The sequence below is a fragment of the Arvicola amphibius genome, chromosome 17, assembly GCF_903992535.2.
Source record: "Arvicola amphibius chromosome 17, mArvAmp1.2, whole genome shotgun sequence".
In the NCBI taxonomy this organism is placed as follows: domain Eukaryota; kingdom Metazoa; phylum Chordata; class Mammalia; order Rodentia; family Cricetidae; genus Arvicola; species Arvicola amphibius.
Window position 1 is genome coordinate 38,245,488 of NC_052063.2, and position 5,657 is coordinate 38,251,144.

Here is a 5,657-nt window from a genome sequence, read left to right on the forward strand (position 1 = left end):
TGAATCGAGCTAACTTCTACAGTTGTTGCCTGAATCGTGGGGCTCAGGTCTCAAGCGGCTCTAGCCAGCTGCCATCAGGCTCCATGCCATTCATTTGGGTATAGAATTCCCATGCAGCGGCCCTGAGTAGCCACTACCCGGTGTCCTTCATATTTTCTCATTAAACATCTCAGCTAGCCAGTTTGTTCCATGCAAACTCAGGCAGAATGCGGGTTTCCCCAGGAACCTCTGTTTGGTATTGCTACCTTGCTATTCTTGTGCTTGTGTGACTGCTGACCAATCAGGGACCTCTGCAAAGCACACTGTCTGTGATTTACATTAAATAACTGTTTTTAATCTGAGCATATCTTTCAGCATTTAATGCTAAAATCAGATTCAAACCGACCACACAACTACAAATGCACTGCAACACCTACTGGCAGGTAACGGTTATTGCACCTACTCCAGCTCAAACCCAACCACAGTTAAGATTTATAATTTAAAATATAAATCATAAATTTATAATTTAAAAGAGCAAGATTACAGACAATTTAACAATCTTGGAGTTCAATAGCTTTTTTTACTTATACCATGTACGATGTTATGCATGGTTTATATGAATTCCCTCCTATCTGACAATGATCCACTAAAAGGGAAATTCAGAACTCTGGAGAAGGATACAACCAATTTGACAAACAAAACCCAGTCAATGACAGAGGGTGCTGAGACATTGTCTGAGAGAATTTGTACTGTTAAATGTATTAATCGGGCTCTGTCAAAGGGTTATGATAGATTGACTGATAGAATGTCTCTCCAGGAAGGTAATATGCATGCTATAAGTTATGTCCAAGAATGAGACGTTATCTTTACTGGACAGAATTCACACCTTAGAATCCTCAATGAAGACACTAGAACAGAACACTGGACAGGAGATCCAGACTTACAAAAGTAGTCAGTGGTAAAAAGATTTGAGAAGACTGAGGATTTATTGAATTTGATGACCAGGAACAAAAGGTGCAAAGACAAAATGTAACCTCATCAGTATGTACCGAAGTCTGGGATAACTTACCCAGAGTTCTACCTGCCTTTCTGGTGATATCATCAGAGAGAGCATCTGGCACAAAATACCCTAAAATAGTCAAAGAATATACATGGGAGCCCTTAAGGAAATGTCAAAACATGGGCTTCAAACAACAAAGCAACATCACAAGACTGGATTCAGTTAATCTCAGAAGTCCTAGAAAATGGACCTCAGTTGCTTTGAAAGTGTTATTGGAGAGAAGAAGTGAAATTTTTAGAGCAACAGGGAAAGGAAAAGGACTTGAGATTTTCCAAGATCAAGATCAAATTCTGGGTGAGGGACTTTACTCTGATTCTCAGGATCAGGCTCTTTACGAAGAACACACCTTGTCCCTATGTAGCACAGCAGCTTTAAATGCTTGGGACAGGATTCAGGAACTAAGAAAGAGAATTGAATCATATGTGAGGGTTAGACAGGGTCAAAGAGAACACTTTAGTGACTTTTTACAAAGATTAACTAAGGCTGTACAAATAGGGGTAACAGACCCAGAAGCTAGACATGTACTAATTGAATCTTTGACTTTGGATAATGCCAACTTAGCATGCAAAAAGATCCTTGAGCCTTAAAGGGCAGATCAGCACCAATGGATGAATGGATCCTGCATACAATGAATGTTGAATACACTTGACTATAGTACTGAAGCTTGGGTAGGAGAAGAAAGTTCCAATGGTACGGGGAGACATCAAAATACCAAATGTTTTAATTGTGAGAGAATAGGACATCTGAAAAGGAATTATAGACATGGGATTCCTAGGAATAATGTCTCCTCTGGGAATGGCAAGAATAGGAGGACTCAGTCTTCAGGTATATGAAGGAGGTATGGATAAGGTCAATATTGGGAATCAACCTACCTCAGGATACAGCAATACCACTCTTGGGCATATACCCAAAAGATGCTCAATCATACTACAAAGGCATTTGTTCAACTATGTTCATAGCAGCATTATTTGTAATAGCCAGAACTTGGAAAAACCTAGATGCCCCTCAACCGAAGAATAGATAAAGAAAATATGGCACATTTACACACTGGAGTACTACTCAGCAGTAACAAACTTTGACATCTTGAATTTTTATGCCAATGGATGGAATTTAAAAGCACTATACTGAGTGAGGTAACTCAGACCCCAAAAGATGAATATGGTATGTACTCACTCAGAAGTGGATACTAGCTACAAAAAAAAGGACATTGAACCTATAGATCATGATCTTAGAGAAGCTAGGTAATAAGGTGAACCCAAAGAAAAACACATATAAATCCACCTGGAAATTGGAAACAGACAAGATGGCCTGACAAAATTGGGAGCATAAGGATGAGTGGAAGAAGGAAGCATGGAAGGGGAAGAGAAGGGGAGAAGGCGAGGGTAGAGGGGGAACTTGAGGGAATGGGATAGTTGAGACAGAGGAAGGACAGAGATGAAAGGAAGAAAAGAGATATCTTGAAAGAGGGAGCCATTACAGGGTTAGCAAGAAACCTGGTTCTAGAGAAATTCCCAGGAATATACAAGGATGACCCCAGCTAAGACCCTAAGCAATAAAGGAGAGGAGGCCTAATCTTGACTTGCCCAGAAGTCAGACGAAGGACTATCTTAAATATCACCATAGAACCTTCATCCAGCAACGAATAGAAACGGAGGCAGAAGCCCACATTGGAGCACTGGACTGAGCTCCCAAAGTCAAGTCGAAAGTGGAAGGAATGAAAATATGAGCAAAGAGGTCAAGACCATGATGGGTTCACCCACCGAAACAGTATACCTGAACTAATGGGAGCTCACCAACTCCAGCTGGACTGGGAAGAAACAAGCATAGGACAAAACCAGTCCCTCTGAATGTGGTTGACAGTTGCATGGTTGGAGCAGACTGAGGGGCCACTGGCATTGTCACCAAGATTTATCCCTACTGCACATACTGGATTTTGGGGATCCTATTCTCTTTGGATGTATACCTTGCTCAGCCTAGATATAGTAGGGAGGGCCTTAAACCTTCCCCAAAGCAATGTGCCTTACCCTCTCTGAGGATTGGGTGGGGGTAGGGTGGGAGGGTATGTTCAAGGAATGGGAGGAGGGGACTGAGTAGGAACTTGGATTGGTATTTTTAAAAATCTAGTAAATTTAAAAAAAGAAAAAATTGCAAACTAAAATTAATCAGAAGAGATGGAGAATGATACTTTTTACTCATAAGAGGAACAATCCATCAAGATGATGTCTCAGTCCTGAACATCTATGCCCCCTATTACAAAAGTACCCACATATGTAAATGAGACATTACTAAGGCATAAATCATGCACCAAATCCCACACACTAATAGTAGGAGACTTCAACATTCTACTCATGCCAATGGACAGGTCAACCAGACAGAAACTTAATAGAGAAATAAGAGAACTAACAGATGTCATGACTCAAATGGACTTAACAGACATCTATAGAACATTTCACGCAAACACAAGATAATATACCTTCTTCTCAGCACCTCATGGAACCTTCACTACCACATCCTTGGTAACAAAGAAAACCTCAGATACAAAAAAGTTAGAGTAACCCCAGTATTTTATCAGATCATCATGGTTTAAGGTTAGAAATTAACAAGACTACTCTAAGAAAGCCTACAAACTCATGGAAATTGAACCGTGAACTTTTGAACCACCCCTGGGTCAAGGAAGAAACGAAGAAAGAAATTAAAGACTTCCTAGAATTAAATGAAAATGAAGGCACAAGATATCCAAACCTATGGGACACTATCAAAGCAGTGCTAAGAGGAAAGTTCACTAAGTGCCCACATAGAGAAAGTGGAGATAGGTCATACCAGTGACTTAACAGCACACATGAAAGCTCTAGAACAAAAACAAGCAGATGCGCCCAGAAGCAGAAGGCAGGAAATAATCAAATTGAGGGCTGAAATAAATAAAATAGAAGCGAAGACAGCAATTAAAAGAGTCCATGAGACAAGGGGCTGGTTCTCTGAGAAAACCAGCAAGATAGTCAAACCCTCATCCAAACTAATCAAAAGACGGAGAGATACCATCCAAATTAACAAAACCAGAAATGAAAGGTGGGACATAACAACAGGCATAGAGGAAATACAGAGCACCATTAGGTCATACTACAAAAATACTGTACTTCACAAAATTGGAAAACTTAAAAGAATGGACAAATTTATAGATAGATAGCATATACCAAAATTAAATCAAGATCAGGTGAACAATTTAAATAGACCTACAAACTGCAAGGAAATAGAAGCTTTCATCAAAATTCTCTCAAAACGAAAAAAGCCCAGGGCCGGATAATTTTAGTATAGAATTCTATCAAAACTTCCAAGAAGAGCTAATACTTATAATCCTCAAAGTGTTCCACATAATAGAAACAGAAGGAACATTGCCAAACTCTTTTTATTTAGCTGCAGTTAACCTGATACCAAAACCAAAGATTCAACCAAGAAAGAGAATTACAGACCAATCTCACTCATTAACATAGATGCAAAAATACTCAATAAAATGCTGGCAAACCAAATCCAAGAACACATCAAAAAATCATTCACTATGATCAAGTCAGCATCATTCCAGAGATGCAAGGATGGTTCAATATTTGAAAATCTATCAATGTAATCCATCATATAAATAAACTGAAAGAAAAAAATTATGATCATTTCATTTGATGCTAAAAAAACCATTTGATTAAAAACCCAACACCCCTTCATGGTAAAGGTCTTGGAGAGATCAGGGATACAATAAACATATCTAAACAAAAATAAAAGCAATATACAGCAAGTTAAATGGAGAAAAGCTCAAAGTGATTCCACTAAAATCAATAACAAGACAAGGCTATCCACTCTCTCCATATCTCTTCAACATAGTTCTTGAAGTTCTGGTTATAGGAAAAAGACAACAAAAGGAGATCAAATGGACTCAAATGGAAAGGAAGAAGTCAAACTTTAATACTTGTAAAAGATATGATGATAGTATATATAAGTGAACCCCAAAACTCTACCAGAGAACTTCCACAGTTGATAAATACCTTCAGTAATGGTGCAGGATACAAGATAAACTCAAAAAATAAGTAGCCCTCCTATATACAAATGATAAAGAAGCTAAGAAAGAAATCAGAGAAACATCACCCTTCACAATAGCCACAAATAAAATAAAATATCTTGGGGTAACACTAACCAAAAGAAGTGAAAGACCTATTTGGCAAGAACTTTAAGTCTTTGAAGAAAGAAACTGAAGAAGATATGAGAAAATGGAAAGACCTCCCATGCTCTTTTATAGGTAGAATCAACATAATGAAAATGGCAATCCTATCAAAAGCAATCTACAGATTCAATGCAATCCCCATCAAAATCCCAACACAATTCTTCACAGACCTTGAAAGAACATTAATCAATTTCATATGAAAAAACAAAAAACCCAGGATAGCCAAAACAATCCTATATAATAAAAGAACTTCTGGAGGCATCACATTCCCTGACATCAAGCTCTATTATATAGCTACAGTAATGAAAATAGCTTTCTATTGGTGTACAAACAGACAGGTGGACCAATGGAATTGAATTGAAGACCCAGATATTAATCCACACACTTCGGAACACCTGATTTTTTGACAAAGAA